This window comes from Phoca vitulina, unplaced genomic scaffold (assembly GCF_004348235.1).
Source record: "Phoca vitulina isolate PV1807 unplaced genomic scaffold, GSC_HSeal_1.0 scaffold1, whole genome shotgun sequence".
NCBI classification, from domain to species: domain Eukaryota; kingdom Metazoa; phylum Chordata; class Mammalia; order Carnivora; family Phocidae; genus Phoca; species Phoca vitulina.
The window spans coordinates 6,280,539-6,298,868 of record NW_022589704.1 but is presented as its reverse complement, the minus strand read 5'-3'; the positions used below and the strand labels follow the sequence as shown (position 1 = coordinate 6,298,868).

Sequence of the window (18,330 nt, the reverse complement as noted above, 5' to 3'; positions counted from 1 at the left end):
TTCTCACACTGAAGAGTCCCCAGTGTCCCCTCCCCCACTGCCTTTAAGGTATGTCTTCATTGTGCAACGTGGCAACACTCTAGGCCTATTTCCTACCTCCCCAGTGAAGTTCAACTTTCTCAATGAGTAGCCACAGTTAGAGTTGCCATATTTTTCTAGATTGCACCACAGAACTTGGACAATAGGCTTGTATAACCTGAACCTGTTACTCAGGAGAGCATGGGTTGTGGTCAGGTGCTTCTGGCACATCTTTACACACAAAGACATCTACGTCACTCTCGATCACACTGCCCTGTTTCCCACACACTTGTGAATCTCCCTGAACTGTCTATCTTTGGGGCCTGTGTGGTGATGGTCATATGACCGCTGTTATAAAAAATGAATGGGGGAAAGGAGGTATAATTTCATCTGTAGTGATGGATACTAAGAAATCTATCACTTTGGGGCGCCTGGGTGGCTCAGTCAGTTAAGCATCTGCCTTCGGCTCAAGTCACCATCTCAGGGTCCTGGGATAGAGCCCAGCATTGGGCTCCCTGCTCAGTGGGGAGTCTGCTTCTCCCTCCTCCTCTGCCCCTCCCCCTGCTCATGCTCTCTCACTCTCTCTCTCTCTCAATCAAGTAAATAAATAAATAAAGAGATAGATAAAACCTTTTTAAAAAAAGACTCTCCCTCTCCCTCGGCTCCTCCCCCCTAAATAAATAAATAAATAAATGAATAAATCTTTTTCTTTTCTTTTCTTTTTTTTTTTAAAGAGGGGCTCCTGGTGGCTCAGTTGGTTAAGTGGCCAACTCTTGGTTTTGGCTCAGGTCAGGATCTCATAGGTGGTGAGATCAAGCCTTGTCAGGCTCTGTGCTCAGCTGGGAGTCTGCTTGAAGATTCTCTCTCTCTGCTCCTCCACCCACTCACTCCCTCTCTCTCTCAAATAAAATAAATCTTTAAAAAAAAAAAGAAATCTATCATCCTTATTATAGTGATTATTTCCTACCTCAACTTGACTTTTCAAGTGTTCTTTGATTTTGTTTTATTTTGCTTTATCTGTATATGTCCATCCAGAGGGAAAGAGGGACTTCATCTTTTGTCATTGTTCTGGAAACTTCCTGGTTGTGGCAGATGGTGTTTTACAAAAATGGCCCTTGTGCCATTTCTGATCCCACATATACTCTTCCACACCCTGGTCCTCCAATCAAGAGGTAGAATCTATCTCCCCTACCCAGGATCTTAGGGGACCTGTGACTGCTTCAAACAAGAGTATGGCAGGGGTGAAGCTGTGTGACTTCTGGGTCCAAGTCCAGCTCTCTGGGATGCTCCTCCCTAGAACCCAGCCACATGCTGGGGGAAGCTCACACTGGCCCAGGGGAGGGCCACAGAGAGGGACAGAGGCCCTCAGCCCACGGTCGGCATGGACCGCCTGGAGAAAATCAGTGCTGGGAGATCCCAGCCCTCGGACTCTGGATTTCCAGCCGAGACCCAATATCACAGAATAGAGACCAACCTCCTGCTGTGACCTGTCCCAACTGCCGACCCACAGATTTCAAAAGTGTATTAAATTGTTGCTTTTTATCACTGAATTTTGGGGGTGATTTGTGTTTCGGACATAATAACCAGACCACTGGTGTTCCTCACTGTCAAGATCCAGAGTAAAAGCGAATCTGAAATTTACAGTTCACTACCTAATTACAGCACTCCTGACTCTCTCTGTACCAACAAATAGTGTTTCTTGAGATGAAAATTAATGGCTTCATTATGCAGCATTTCTCTCTTCTGCTGTCACAAAGGTGCTGCTCAAAGTTCACTTTCACATCAGTTAATATCGAGATGAATGAACCCATAAATAAACAAACCCCCCAATACAGCAATGGGTATCAAGCTGTGACCCACACCCAAGCACCAGACACTCAGTTCACCACAAACAAGCTACTCTTTCAGGCTGCCTTTTCTCCTAATTCATAGTTTCTGCCCGCCTTTCTTTTGACAGAGGACTCTAATTGCAAGCATGAGAAATGTTTGACTTGATTTTCTAAACAAACATACAATTAATGAGTCAATCTTTGGCAAAACTAATCAGAAAAAAAAGGAAAAGCAAAGGAGACTAGAAATGAGAAAGATGTATAAAAACAAACAAGAGATTTAAAACTTACATGTAGGATGTGGTATCGAGGCTTTTTGACTTGTAATGAAATGAAAGATTTTTTTTCTAAAAATGTTAACAAAATTGCTCAAGAAAAAAGTAGAAAACTTCAAAAGACCATAATCATGGAAGAAATGCAAAGGGTTAAAAAAGATTTATCTCTCTTAAAAGCTTCAGGCCTAAAAAGCTTTCTCAGTGAGTGTCTTAAGCTTTCAAAGACATTCTCCAGCTACATAAACTCACCCAAAAGATGGAAATGGACTGAAAGTTAGTTATAATTTATTGGATGAAACTTGCTTAATAGAGGATTCAAACTTTAAATAAAGTTAGAATAAAACAAGGAAATTATAGATTTTTTTACTTCCAGCTTTTAAAAAATGCTGGCAAATGTATTAAATAACATATTTTTAAATCAAAAATTTTAAAAGGTAACATTCACATCAAATTTATGTCAGAAGAGCAAGAGCAATTTAGTATCAGGAAATGTAAATATGTAGCATAGGAACTTTAATAGGAAAACCAAAATCACATGCATGAATGAAGAATTGAGTAAAACTCAGCACCCTTTTGTAATCATCCTGGAAGCTAAGCACATAAAAAACAATAAATAATAACTGGTAGAATTAAAAATGCAACAGAGGGGCACCTGTGTGGCTCAGTCAGTTGAGTGTCTGACTCTTGATTTTGGCTCAGGTTGTGATCTCGTGGTCCTGGGATGGAGCCCGTATGCAGATTGCACTCAGCAAGGAGTCTGCTTGAGATTCTCTCTCTCCCTCTCCCTCTGCCCTTACCCCTCTGCACGCACACACATTCTCTTTCTCTCTCTCTCAAATAAATAAATAAATCTTAGAAAAAAATAAAAAATTTAAAAAAAATGCAAAATAACCATTGCTTATGTATATATAATACTGTGCCCAGGAAACTTCAGAGAATCAACCAAAAGTATTTTAGACTTAATGAATTAATAAAGAGGTCAGCAATATGAAATAAACATGGAAAGCATGCTAGCTTTGCATCATACTAGCAAAACCAAATGGAAGATAGAGTGAGTGTAGAGGAGCAATACCATTCTCTTTTCTCTTCTTTCATTTCTTTTTTCTTTTCTTTTCTTTTTTTGAGAGAGAGAGTGGGGACAGAGGGAGAGAGAGAGAATCTTAAGCAGATTCCATGCCCAGTATGGAGCCTGAAGCAGGACTCGATCTCACAACCAACTGAGCCACCCAGGCGCCCCACGAATACCATTCTCAATAGGACTAACATACGTACGCTTAGACAAAATTAATAAGATACACACAGGGAAAAAATTAAAAATTAGAAATTGTAATGAGACACAAAGAATAAAACTTAAATCAATGGACCAACATAGCACATTCCTGATGGAATGTCAAATATTATAAAGAAAGAAATTCCTCTCAGGTGAATTTATGAGTTTAACACAATCCAAATAAAATCTCAAAGCCGTACTTTTATCTTAGCAAAACCATCACAAAAATGGCAGAGGGAAACAAACCATAAGAGAATCTTAAAGATAGAGAACAAACTGAGGGTTGATGGAGGGTGGGAAAGGGATGGGCTAGATGGGTGATGGATATTAAGGAGGATATTTGTGATGTGATGTTGTATGTAAGTGATGAATCAATGAATTCTACTCCAGAAACCAATATTGTACTGTATTTAACTAAGTAAAATTTAAATTAAAACAAAACAAACCAAAAAAAACTTAGTTTATCTTGAAAAAAAATAAATGAGTACAAATATCTTTTTTACAACAAAGTAAAAAATGCTACTAATTCTAAAATTAATAATAAAGAAAATCATAATGTTTCTCACACAAGTAAAGTCAGATCAACAGAATTAAAGATATAAACCAGAAATAGGCAAAGTACATGTAAGAACCTATTATACCATTTTAAAAAATCATCACAAACCAATGGGAAAAGAATAGATTATCCCATAAACAGGCTGTGAAAATGGACAACTTAGGGGGAAAAATAAGATCCTCACCTCATACCATAGGAAAAAAATCCTAAATGCATTTTAACTTGGAAAACTAGAAAAAAAGTTTCTAGCTCAAATTTAAAAATCAACATATTTGATTATAGCTACACTAAAACATTTCTCTGTCTTAGGAAACAATAATAAGGAAACACTGGTAACAAATGTGAAAGATGAGAGGTTGATATTCCGAATTAATAAAGAATCAATATAGACTGGAGAAGAAGAGCAATACTACTAAGTCAGTGGGCCAAGGGCATCAGCAGCCACGTTGGCAAGGTGTCTCAGAATCGGAAGCTCCTGATGTGGATGTGAACCGGCTGATTTTTCTGGAAGGGAATCCAACCATCAGTATCCTGACCATTAGACAGGTTCATCCCTTCTGACCCAATGATCCAACTCTGGAGATGCACCCTCAGCACTAAAATTAGGACAGAGAGTTGTGCGCCCAAGTTGTAGATTTCCGGGTTATTAATAATGAAGACACATGGCAACCAAACCGAAGAACCTTCAAAGGGAATGTTTACGTGTGACCCATCCACTAGAGGACTTTTTTTTTTTTTTTTTTTTGCCATTTAAATTGTTATATGGAGAATTTTTGTAAAATGGGGAAAATGCTTAGGATATAATTTTAAGTACAATAGGATACAAGACTGTGTATGATGGGATTTCAAGTCTGAACAAATGCATGAAACAATGTGGAAATGCTGGGATATGCATGAGCATCTCATGCCCGTGTGTGCCAGGCCCCGAAAGAGTGCTGGGGCTGTGCACATCTTTTCCTTCTCCTTTCTTTTTCTCTCTACTTTCAAATATTTCAAAAATAAGTATATGCTTTTAGGATGATAGAAAGAGGAACATGGTTTTAGAGATGAGCAAGACTCTGCTGGGTGGGAAGAGGTTGAAAACTCAGTAGGATGGGAAGCAGTAGAGGAGGGTAGGTCCTGTAGGACAGGAGGAATGGATTGAAGGTCCCCGTGGAGGCAGGAGCCAGGCCACATGCAGGAGGAAGCGTGTTTCTTCCCCAGAGACCGAAGACAAAGAGAGGAGAGGTGTGTGGGTGACGGTTCATGTCGGGGCACGAGCCTGTTATCTCTCTTTGAGATTTTGGGTTACCTGCAAAGATGGGGGTGGGGGTGTGGGAGGGCTGGAAGACTTGAGGGTGAAATATGGACTACAGTACTTTGTGGTGGGAAATGTGCTCATGGGGGCAGGTTGGAGGTGGCCAGAGCTTGCTGTGGATCCATGTGAAATGGGAACCATCACTCACACTGGAAACCATTAGCATAGTGATGTGTTTCCAGGGGACCCCAGGTGGCACTGGGGGTGCACAGAGCACAACGTGGCTCTGTGTTACTGGACTGCTCCAGGGTCCACACTTCCCTGGCCTGCCGTTGTGTTGTGGACGCAGGTTCTAGCAGGCTGAGAGAGTCTCATCCACCTTTACAGCTCTCCCAGGCCTTGAGCCAGCAGAGCAAAAGGGGCATTCCCTAAAAGTGGAGGGGCCTGAAGTGAAGGCATCATTCTGGTTAAAGGTGATGAATTGGGCCTGTATGTTCAACTCCACCCACTGCCTGAAAATGTCATCCAAATAACCAAAGAAATATTAGGGTTAAAAAAAAAAAAACAAAACCATCCTGGGACTCAAATACTGTGTCAGCCTTGTATCAGAACGTGCGTGGGGATTCTATACACCACTCAGGAGCTCACGGGTACCATGGGTAATTTCCCCCCAAATATTCTTTTGTATGATGGCAACTGAAGGTCAGGTTCCATTGGTGTTCTTTTAAGGATCAGGCCCAGGCATTTAGTGGAAGAAAGATCCCAAATTGTCCAATGAAATGAAATGTCTGTCTGATGAGTTGGAACCTCCCTATTCTGATTCCCATCTGCTCTCACAGGCCTCCCTGTCTGATTTCCATCTCCAGCCGTGGTCTCCCCTCCTTCCTCTCCCCTGACCCTATTTTCCCTCGCACCGCCTGACTAATTGATTACAGGTTTATGGCTTTGTTTCCCACCGCCCCAGCCCAGAGTGTAAACGCCAAGAGAAAAAGACATTGTTCTTGTCATTTCATCTGCTGTGAAGTCTACAATGGCACCCAATGTAAGAGGCACTCCATAAATATTTGTGGACTAAAAATCATCCAGTTTTCTTTCTTTCTTCCCCTCCTCTCCTCTCTCTCTCTCACCTGTTGGATTTAAACCAGGTGATTGCCAGCAGAGAGCAGGAGAGGTGGCTGGCAGGGGGCTGTAGTCCTGCAGCTGGCCAGGTGGGAGGCTAAGACCTCAGGATTTCCTATGCTAATTTTAAGGGGCTTCTGTGGCTGCTTCCTGGGGGGGGGGGCGCTGCGGGGGGGGGCTGGGTGCTCCTGCACTGCTTGTCTCAGCATGTCAATGGCCAAGGCAGCTGGAGGATCCCTCTCCAGATTTCTGAGTTGCTCTCATTTCTATTCCCAGCCGGCCAACTTCCGCTTCCTGACCCGTTGGAGGGGGGGGCCTCCCTGCCCATCTGATTCACACCCAGAGCGCAAAAATCCACTTCTGCCCAGCTATCGCTTGCCGGGGCTCCCAGGCTTCACTCCTTATTCGTAAAAAAATTCCTTTCGGGTTACTGTAAGTGTGCCTGTCTTTGGTGACACGTCATATGGATGGCTTTAATGTGCATCGTGAAAACCCGTATCTAGTGCTTCCAGAATATAAAAACGTGACGAGATCCAGTAGAATTGCCTCTGTAGAAATCAGACAGTGCCGAGAGGCTATTTTTAAACTCTGTGTTCTGGTTGTTTGGTGAGCTGCCTGTCTCCTGTGATTTCCTGCTAACTGCTGGGGCTGGAGGATGTTCGTGTGCCCAGATTTGGGGTCCATGGAGCCACTGCCGAGAAGCCCCTGGGGGGGGGGGCTTGCACAGAAAGGGGGCTGGTGAGCAGGGACAGCTGGGGGTGGGACCCAACTTGGTGCTGAGCCACTGGGGATGTTGCTAGGGCTACCGGAGCACCGAAGGGTGTCAAGGTTGCAGGAGTGGCTCCCCAAAGGCAAGGAGGCTTTGAGAGAGCAGATTTTCCTGGAACATCACACCAGAACACCTCCTGCCACTCCTAACCAATCTGTCCTCCTCCTCCCTCTGCAGAGGGGAGGCCTGAACGTCAGCCCAAGCTGCAGCACTCACTTCGGGCTGCCCCCAAAGGACCCTTTGAGTGTGTCCAGTTGAGGGAGGGAGCCCTGGAGTCCCTCTGAGTGTCCTGGGGGCGTTAGCTGTCCTGGGCCAGGACCCAGAGATGGACACTGAGTAAGACAGATCCAGTTGCTCTGTGTTCCTCCACAGGGAGGCCGCCCCATGATAGGTCCCTCCCTCCCCCTCCTCCCTTGAGGCTTCATTTTTCGTCATAGTCCTTATCACCATCTGATATTCTAACACTGGTGTGTTTGTTTCTTTGATGTTTGCCTGTCTTTCCCCATCAGAACATAAGCCCCAGGAGGGCAAAGGCTTGTTTTTGTTCATTGCTATATTCCCAGGTCCTGCAACCACCCTTGACATACAGCAGGTGCTCAATAAGTATTTGTGGCCAAGGGAAGGGAGGGAGAGTAGTTGGTTTTTCCTTGAGTAACACCACCCTGTCCCGGAGAAGCTGAAAGACCTCCGCCATGTCCCTCCGTGGTCGTAGGGACCACCAGTGCATGGCCATCTGCCTCTAGCAGCTCCATGGACGTCACCCTTTGCTGTGAGCCTCAGCCTGGTTCTCTGCTCGCATGGATGGTGCCCTGATCAAGGTCTCCTCTGAACAGCAGGGCCAAGAACGTTCCAGCTGGGGGAACAAGACCCCAGAGAGCTCAAGAAGCAGAAGCTGTGAGTGACTGCGGGGACCCTAGGGCTGCTTCAGGAGGAGAGAGGGTAGGAGAGAGCTGTTAATTCTCCTCACGTGTCCTTGTGAACAGGCTAGGGAAAGGCTCCGAGACGTGCCGCCGAGCCACCCATGGTTCCAGGCTCTTCTCCTTATTCTGCTTCAGACCCTTCTCTTCCAGGGCCATAAGCATCTCTGCTCACTGTCTCCCACCAAGAGGACAGTGGCTTTCTGGCAGTTTGCCTGGCCCCTTAGGACATTCCCCTGGGCTGCAGGCTCCCCTGGCCAGCTCTTTGCTCCCTGCACAGCATGGGCGGACATTCAGTGACTATGCGGTGGCTTTTCATGTGTGGACGTAGCTAGGACAGAAAACCCCATTCCCACCGAGAAACCCTCTACTTGCTTTCTGACAATGGCCTTTTTCTGCTCCGTGCTTACCTTCCTTACTGAGGGCAGTCGGGCCAGGTTTGATGCTCTGTCCATTCAAAACCAGGTGTCCAAATGACTGCTCCCCTCGGGGTTTTCTTTAGAACAAAGACCGTTTCTCCCGTTCCTCATTCCCTCCGCCCTTGGTGAACCGAGGCTCCTTCTGAAGCCAGACTTCTGCACTCTGAATGGAAATCGCTCCATTAATGCACGTGCAAGTCCACACCATGCAGGGCACCTGCTTTTCTGGGACAACTGCCATCTGGAATCGGGCGACTTCCTCATTGTGCGCCTATTTCTGGACAAAGGAGAGGAGAATTGGATCAGAAGCAGGCATCCTCTCCCACATCCTCCAGCTGCCCGGCAGACCCGATGAAGATGCTCTTGCTCGGCCGGTCACCTGGCCACCAGAAGGAGGGCAACATCCTGTGGATCAGCCGGCCAGACACGCAGGCAGGCAGAGAACAAATGTCCTGTAAGGTATTCCCGCCACCTTCCCCTCCTTGGTGTGTCCTGGGCTGGCTCCTCTTCTGGCTGGCAGCTCAGTGACTGCAGTGGGGTCCAGAGCTCCCATTTATCTCCACACCCCCTGGGGCAGAAAAGCCCCCCTGGAGCCCTCAGGGCCAGAAGGGAAGCTGGAACCCCCATCTCCTGGGTCCCATGGCTCTCAGGCGGCTCGAGCCCCTCCCTGGACAGCAGCTTCGGGAGTGAGAGGTGGTCCCTGAGTGCTACCAGATCCACTCGGGTTCGCTTGGGGAAGACTTCTACTTATCACAACCCATTTTGTTTGTTTGTTTTGTTTTGTTTTTCTTTTTCTTTCTTTTTTTTTTTAACTATGAAAAGGTAATGCCTTTAAAATAGTCCTCATCAGCATCCTCACAAGGAAAGGAAGTTCTAAATTGAGGTCTGACCAAGTCTTTCCATCTAGGGCTGGTTTAGGGACAGAAGAACTGGCTGCTTTGCTGGGGGAGAAAATGGGGGCGGGCGAGGAGGTTTGTCCTAGAGCGGGGGGCACCTGCTCAGAAGTGGAGTCCGCACGGACCGAGCTCAGGCAGGTGCCGGCTGGCACTGAAATGGGACCCGGGGAGAAAGCCCACGTCCAGCTTTGTCTCCAGCACGGAGCACTGCACACAGCAGAACACAGAATTTCCAGCAGTAAACGCTTGGACAACAGAAAATTCCGACTCTGCTCAGAGTCCTGTTTTCTTATAACACAGTATTTTCACAGAAAACACTGGTTTGGAGTGATTTGCTAAAAAATACATCAAGCTCTGCTAGGCTTTTAATTGTCTTTAGAAGCACTTGTAAAAATGGTGCTATGTCTTGAATAATTTAAGATCTAAATACAAAGAAAATTTAATCAAACTAGAGAAAATTGGAGGCTATGGGGAGACCCTATAACCAGTGATAGGCAATCACTGGAGAGCCAAAGATGTATGTGCAAATATATATGTGTGTGTATGCAAATGTATCTATATATGTAAATACCATATATATGTCTTTCATATATATGTGAAGATGCCAAACACATAATCAAAAGACAGATGATAGACTAGGAAATATTTTTATTCCCTATAGAATAAAAGTCAATATGCCCATTATACAGAGAGATCCCACAAACTGATAAGAAAAAGACATAATCAAATAGAATACTTGGTCACAGGGAGAACAGTTAGTTTGATAAAAAAGCATCCCATCCATATGAAGAGGTCCACTGCGTGGACACACTTCAGACCCTTGTTGAAACAGGGGACAGCCTGGCTAGCTGCCCTGGGGAGGTCCCAGAAGGCATGGGTGTCCCTGAATGATGAGAAGGCTCTTGGAAGGAGTCAGAGATTGGGAGAAGGGCTTGGAGTTCCCTGCTGTGCCGGGAGGTGTGGCGTGAGAGAGAGATTCACCGCAATCAAGTCACCCAGCAATCAGGTGTCTGTGGGGGGAGAACACGATTAAGCAGAAAGCAAGTGTATATTCTGGAGTATAATATAGGGAAACAGAAATGCATGCTCTCTTTCCCTTGCCTACAGCAGTAACTGTGTCTTTCCCCTGTTTGTCTTCTTTTTGAAATCGCAGCTACTGTGGCTCTGTGCTCTCAGTCTCTTTCACACACGGTCCTCATCAGCATCCTCCCCACCATCAGCAGACGCTGGAGGGACGTGTGTGGTGGTCCACCTGAGCCAAAGAGTAAATGGTGGTGGGGTGTGTGTGATACCCATGAGACCAGCGTGTGTTTCCTACATGATTGGTTGGTCAGGGAACTGTGGCCATAGTCCCCAGGAAGCCTCGGTGACCATATCACACAGTGGGGCCAGTGGGACCACACGAGGGAGTGGATGGTACCTGTTTTTACCAATACTGATGGGCAACAATTGCTCAGTTGAATGCTCAGAAGTGAGCATTTCTATAGGAAAATGCCAATGCCATTTAGCCTGAAGAAGCATTTGATTTCATTCCCAATGGGATTGGTTGTGACATTATGATCTCTATGATCATGATTTTCTCCCATTCACTATCTCAGGCGATGGCTGCCATCCTTCCAGCTGTGTAAGCCAGACACTCAGAACTTATTCTTTCCCCCATGCCTCATAGGTAAGATAACCACATAGTTTGTTGTTCAAACAAGGCCACTTTGGGAAGGAAAAGGAGGGACCATTCAAGATTATGTTGAACCAATAGGCATAAACCAAGACTGTCCCAACAGATCAAGATTTATGGCCACCTAACTAGAGCCGACCCACTCCCTGGTTCTGTGGACTCTACCTCATAAATATCTTGCAAATCCATCCCTTTCCTCCACCACTAGCACCCTGGCCCCCATTAGTCTTCTCTTCCCCAGGCTGAGGTCTACCCACTCTCATACTTGTTTCCAGCCAAGGGATTATTTCAAATGCAAATCGAGTCATGACAGTTCCTACTTCTCTCCTTTCAGGATTGTTTTGAGACTCCAATTTTCTCTTAGGGCAAAATTAGAAAAATCCAAAAGTTCTTTTTTTTTTTAAGATTATATTTGTTTATTTGAGAGAGAGAGCGAGAGCTCGAGCAGGGGGCGTGGGGGGAGCAGAGGGGCAGATGGAGAGGCAGTCTCCCTGCAGAGCAGGGCTTTTCCCATCAAAAGCATAAACGTTGCTCTGTATCTGCAGCTACCGCTTTAGTGAGGAAGGAGCCCATCAATAGCAAAACGTGGAGCAAAGCCAAGCAGAGGCTAGTAACTCCAGGTTCCTGGTGATCTCTTTTGACTTGTCTCCTGTCCAGACCTAGTGGCCATTGGTATATGCAGGTCCCACCAGAGTGATACAATGCGCATCTTAAGCTTCATCATCAAAAAAAAAAACGCCAAAAAAGAGATCGAAAAATTAAATGTCCTTGATGGCCACTGATAAGCTCTGAAGAATGGCGCCTGGAGACATCAGTTCCTAATCCCCATCCCTTGGGAATTGTGACTTTATTTGGAAAAAGGGTCTTTCCCAATGTGATTGAGTTAATGATTTTCAGATGGGGAGATTATCGTGGATTATCTGGGTGGACCTTAAAGGCAATCACAGGGGGCCTTAGGAGAAAGAGGTAGAGGAAGATTTTACTCACTGACGTGAAGAAGCCCACGTGACCACGGAGAAAGGGATGGGAGTGATGCAGCCACAGGCCCAGAAGGGCCAGAAGCCACCAGAAGCTGAAGGACACAAGGAATCCATTCTCCCCTAGAGCTTCGGGAGGGCACATGGTCCTGCCGATGCCTTGATGTTGACCCAGAGAAACTGATTTCGGACTTCTGGCCTTCAGAATGGCGTGAGGCTAAATAGATCTCTGTTTTGAGCTGCCACGTTTGTGGCAATTTGTTCCAGCAGCCACAGCAAAGAAATAGAACAACTGACTGTCTCAGGCAGGGTTCTTGGGTGGCCAGCAAGGCAAATTCCCTCTGGCTAATCACCCTAGTAGGAAAGCAGCTCGGGGCTCCATGCCTTGGACAGCGCTAAGAATTGATGGTGTTTAGTAAGGCAAGGCGTCTATCTGGGCAGAAGCTCCCACTGATGTGTTGTCAGCAGCTTACGCAGAAATGATAAAGCTCCTGCAATGTGTTCTCTTTATCAGGCATGTTTTACGTATCAGGCCTACTCGAAGACCTTTACGTACCTCTTAATCCTCCTGAAAGCCTGGGATGGCCTGGCTAAGCCACTCATCTAAGGTGACACAGTGACTGGCTGAAGAAATCCCAGGATTCCTACCACATCAGACCTTTTTCCATTGCCTCAACCTGGCTCCTTTTTAGAAGTGCAAATAAGATCTGTTTAACACTGAACTCTGAGACAAGGGGAACAGAGAGCCAAGATTTAATGGAATTTCTAAAAGCCCAGTTCTCCATATTCAGATGTCCTCAAACCATGGAAGAAAATCTCATGCTTCAGGAGCTTTTAGCATCGCATGAGTCATGCATTCGGGACCTTACCGCCGGCCTGACGCCTTTCTGCAGACTCAGGGCTTCTGTGAGCATCCTCTTGAAGGTTAGGGAGGTGCGTCTAGATCCAGCCTGACCTGTAATAATCCAGTCTTTTACTTACGTGTGCCTCTCGGTTTTTCCATCTCCTCCTCCTGCTAGCAAACGGAACATGCACTGTTTTAGAGAATCAAGCCTCACCATGAAGGGCTGATGCTGAGCGTGTATATTCTGCTGTATCAGCCCCAGACTTATTTCATCTCAGTTAGAACCTGACAGCGAGTTCTCCCGGCGAGGTCCCTCCCCGAGCCCATCAGCAGCCCGGGGTTTATGAATCACCCCACCAATGGCTTATGCCGCCGCACCACAGCAAACTAAACAAATTCCTTCCACGTTAGCCGGAGGGTTAAAAAAAGAAGTGTGCTCTACAGGAGATATAATTTTGAACCAAGCCCTAGAAAGAGAATAAAAAGGAAGCCAGACCTCAGTCAACCGCGTGCAGAGGGGCCCGACTGACTTCCTTGCTTTGTGACTTCTGATGTGGCAGCCTCCAAGGAGGGGCTTTCCACAGAACGCTGAGGGATCCAGGCCAGAATGTGGGGGCCAAGGTGCAGAACTCTCTCGAATGTGGCCAAGGACCGAAATTCACTGCCAGGAAGGCTGTTGCTCTGAGTTCTGTACGAAAATGCCCCCTCGCAGGGGGTGGAGCTGGGAGAGGGGCTCCCGCATCCTCTTGCACCTCTCACCCCTTCCTCCTCGTAATAAGTTACTGAGTCCTGAGGCTTCCAGCAGGCTCCACGAAGCTGCAAAGTCCGAGCAAGGTGCACCGGTGGCCCGGACCAGCAAACAACTGACAGTCTTCAAACTGAAGTTGAGGGATGAGAGAGCAGCCCGGCCTTCCTCTGGGGGAAGGTGGAGGGACACACTTAGTGGCTTTGAGTCTGTACTCTGTCTTAGCGGATTCCTGTCTGCACTCGAGCTTGTGTGCCCTCAGGGAAACAAAAAAGCCCTACGTAGCAGAACCTATGCTCCTTGGAAGGCCGTGTCCTAACTGTCGGTCTCATGCCCCTGGGGGGGCTCCTGGGTGGTGTGATTGCACCCTATCTGGTGTCTCTGTCCCCTCCTACCCCCAGGACCTCTGAGCCCAGGCGCACCCGGCTTCTCACTGCCCCAGCCTGCTCTCCTCCTCCTCTTCCTCCCTCAGAGAACGAGCAGAGGTTGGCTCTCTCTTCTCTCGCTCAACGCTGTTCGGCGGACATGGCACAGAATGGTTGAATTCCCACTGACTCCCAAGTTCACCTCTGAGCCACGGGCAGTACCTTTTAAATGCAGCGAGGAGTTTAGCAGAACCTTTTACTTGTCCAAGTGACAATATTTGCAGTGATAAAAAAAAAATAAACAAAACTCAGCAATTAGAAGTTTAGGAAAATTCCATCTTGTAGGAGAATCATGATGTACTGCTGAATGGTGCTCCCTCCAAAAGGCCTGTCTACCTGGGAACCTCAGAATGTGACCTTATTTGGAAATCGGGTCTTTGTGGATGTAATTCATTAAGGAAGGTCGTCCTGGATTTAGGGCAGGCCCGACATCCAATGCCTGGTGTCCTTATAAGAAGGCCATGTGAGTACACAGAGAACATGCAGAGGAGGATGCCAGGTGACCACACAGACGGAGATTGCAGTGATGAGTCTACAAGCCAAGGAGTGCCAACGGTTGTTGGCATCCCCCAGAAGCTAGGAGCTGCCTGGACTAGATGCTTCCTTGGACGGAGCCTCCAGAAGGAACCACGCCTGCCCACACCTTGATTTCGGATTTCTGGCCTCCAGAACCCCGTGAGAGAATAATTTCTGTTGTTTTAAGACAACCAGTTTGTGGTGATTTGTCATGGCAGCCCTGGGAAACTCATACACAGGGTCATCAGATGCATGGGCTATGTCCCACAGCACAGTGGATTTCTTTTTTTACCCATTATCTCACAAAGCCCACAACCACAGAAAGGGACCACCTCAATGACTCTCATCCCTGAGCGTCGGTAATGCAATGCAGAAGGCACCGTCACTCACCCAAATCGGATGGCCTGAGAATTTTCTAGTCTGTAAGGAGCAGCATTTTCGTGACTGAAAATGGTATTATAGGGCAGTGGGGATCCTTTTTCCTTAATTCTAGTCATTTGGTGGCTGAAAAATCTTTTGCAGCAGAAAATATAAATGATAGCTTGAATGTTTGATTTTTCCAAGGTTAGGAGCGTGTTGGGGCCTCCTGTCTGGGGACCTCACTGGCTTTTGCATCTTGTAAGTACCCCCACCTGCTGAGTTGGGGGTAACAGAAAACCCTACAGGAAAGAGCCATGGGCCCCAGTCACAGCCCAGGCACGTCTTTGGGCTGCTGAAAGGGAAAGAACAGTGTTGGACAAGGTGACTTCACCTACAACGAACTGAAGCTGTTGGACAGCACACCTCCCCCACTCCCCCCTCCCCCGCACCAGCCACCCCAAACTCCGGCCCTTTAAACTCATCTCTTCGCAAATCCAGACCCAAGCAATCAGATTTGTGTGTGTAAATTTTCCCATTTTATAGACAAGAGGGTGGGAATTCAGTGGGGTTGAAATTCTTCCTTTCAAAAACCTGATGAGCTTCTCTGGAATGCCAGCCTTCCGGAAGCTTCTCTGCTCAGTGCCTGTTAATCCTCTATTGAGAGCTGATAATGACGTTGGGGTGTTTTTTCTTTAGATGGATAAAAGGAGAATTACTTTCTTTTTTTTCTGGCCTGTAATGTCTAGGCAAGTTATTTTTTTGCCCATTAAAAAGTGTCATTGTTTACCATATTGGTTTTCACGTTTCACAAGATGATTAATAATTGCACTTTCTTTGTTTAAAAAAAAAGTAGGGGGAAGCTTCTCCCCTCAGACGATTGAGTGTGTCCTGAAGATAAGCCTGACTCAAAGTTCCACACTCTTCTTTCTTTTCTCTCCTGTTTGTTTTCCTTCTCAGCCTGACTCTGTGAAGCCGACTTTGCACCTGCCGCTGAAGCAGATGACATATCACTGTCCCAGCTAAAGCAAACAGCGCTTGCGTTTGGTTTTAATGTGACCACCTCCGATGGATGGATGGGCTGAGAACACTCAACAGAAGCTTTTTTTTTTGCTTCCAAAATTCCTTTGAGGCAAGTAGAGGTAAACATTTTCACCCTCAGCCAGCAGAGGAAATGTAGTAGAACAGGATTAGTGAGGAGGGGGAGGTGGGGGACAAGAGCCTCTGGAATCCTTTTTGTGCTTCAATAAAAGGTCACAAAGCCCTCTGTGTTCTCTGCCTCCTGAGGGTCCAGACCAGAATTCCTTTTTATCTGAGTCATCTGGCCCCGCCCTGTCCACTGGCCGCAGGTGCCGAGTGAGCATCTGAAATGTGGCTGCTGTGAGCCCAAGTGTTCTCTAAATATAAAGTTGGTACCAGGTGTCAGAGACTTAGTACCAAGCATATGGCATTAATAGTATTTTTGAGGGGCGCCTGGGTGGCTCAGTCGGTTAAGCGTCTGCCTTCAGCTCAGGTCATGATCTCAGGGTCCTGGGATCAAGTCCCGCATCGGGCTCCCTGCTCAGCAGGGAGCTTGCTTCTCCCTCTCCCTCTGCCGCTACCCCTCTAGCTTGTGCTCTCTCTCTCTCTGTCAAATAAATAAATAAAATATTTAAAAAAAATAATATTTTTAAGTGGATTGCCCCCTGACACACAAAGCATTTGGCTTTGCTTTTTGTTGATTATCCGATTTGCAGACTCCTGGAAAGCAGGCCTCCCAAAGTGCAGCAGAGGATGCAGATCTCCTGACACCCCACGCGAAGCCAAAGGGGTTGGGGCCAAACACGGCTGGGAAGAGCCCTGGCAGAGTTCCACTGGGGATTTGAAAAGAGGTGAGCAAATACGAGGCTCCTGAGTAAAGTCTTACAAAGAAGAAACGTGTCTAATTTTGTCACGGTGGCATTTCAGAAATGTGTGCCCGCAGGACTCCTAGCTCGTCCTTTTTAAACATTGGCCTCACAGCAGTGATCATGTCAAGCAAGTACTATTCAGCAGGTCCAGCAAGCCTAGTGTGTAAGGACTTGAACAGCTTCACGGGACAAAGGAACACCCCGTGGAAACGTGGGGCAAAGCCTAGACCCTCAGTCCAAAGGTAAGAACTCCGTTTAATCGATGGGTTACAGAAAGAGCGTGTTGGGGCTTCCTGTCTGGGGACCCCCCTGGCTTTTGCATCTTGCAAGCATGGCCCAGCTGCAGTGACAGTCTGTCCCCTTGCCTGTGCATCCCTGTAGGAGCTCCTACACCTCCCTTTAAGCGCCTTAAAATCAATGAAAGGAGCACTATAGCAGTAAAGAAGGAAGAGGAGTTTTACATTCAAAATCATTTTGTTGGCTCGACATCTTTCTCAACCACAACCAGAAGGTTGGGTAAGTAGAGATGACCATCTCCATGTCACAGAATGAGTCTTTAGCCTGAACCTCTGTGGGCTTGCATGTCATGGGGCCTTTTGAATCTTAAAAGCAGAGCTGGGGGGGGCAGTGCTGGACAGAGTCACCGCTAAGGAGAACAGGTGGAAATTCAAGCCCAGGTTAGGAGGGGTGATTTATAAGCCTTGGGGAGGGTCATCTGCAGGCATTTCAAATATCCCAAGAGGACCTGTTGGCTTCATCTCCTTTTTTTCCAGTGCTGGTCTAGGAGGGAGGTGTGCACTGTTGGGTTAAGAAATGGAAAAGCAGTGCGTTGGAATTCTTTCTTCATATCCTGAAGTTTGCTTGTATTTTGAAAAACAAACAAACAAAAAACAGTTTTATATATGGTTTTATAGTTAATAAGTGTAATTGTTAAAATAGGGAGGACAAAAATCATACTTCAGAGGATTTACACTTTTGCCTTTCTAATGCATATACAGATATTTTAAAAATTTTTTTCTAGTTGACTTTTACTTCCCAAAGATCTGAACAGAATTGAAAGATGAAAGGCCATGGTGCTGTCTGATCACCACGCGTGCTTCTCTCTGACAAGCTTGGAGACATTTGGGCTCACGGCTCCTTCGCATCTGATTTATTATGCTCTTTGACTTTGGGCAACATCCCACAAACTCAACTCTTAATTACATAGGCTCTTTCTGGGTTGTGAACAAAACAACAAATGTTATTTTCTCCCCATATGGGTTGAAACATCCAGAATGATGTCCAGATTTACCACAGTACTGTGGGCTGGCTGGTTTACCTCGTGGCACTGCCGTCTGCCAAAATGTGTTGGTGTCTCCTGTTGTCTAACCCCCGGGCACCTTATGGCCTTCCAGCTCACAGCCTTCCTTTCCTCAACAAGTGTCCCCACATGGCAGTCCTGTGGGTGACCCAGCCATCTCACGGGGCTTGAGTCCCGTGGCTCTAGCTTCCTTCCCCTTTGTGTCATTTTAGGGCTCACATCCATGGCTAAACCAGGGATCTCGTGATGGGCTGAATTGCACCAGCTCCAGTGTCTTGCTCACTTCCCACAGATGAT

General features: G+C 46.7%; 1 long non-coding RNA gene across 1 annotated transcript; it reads left to right on the top strand.

Moving 5' to 3' along the window:
* The first annotated feature begins 16,590 nt into the window (after window positions 1–16,590).
* On the top strand, window positions 16,591–17,401 carry LOC116634886. The gene is made up of 3 exons (XR_004300075.1): window positions 16,591–16,715; window positions 16,792–16,975; window positions 17,115–17,401. It is a non-coding gene; the product is annotated as an uncharacterized LOC116634886 (long non-coding RNA).
* The last annotated feature ends 929 nt before the right edge of the window (window positions 17,402–18,330 follow it).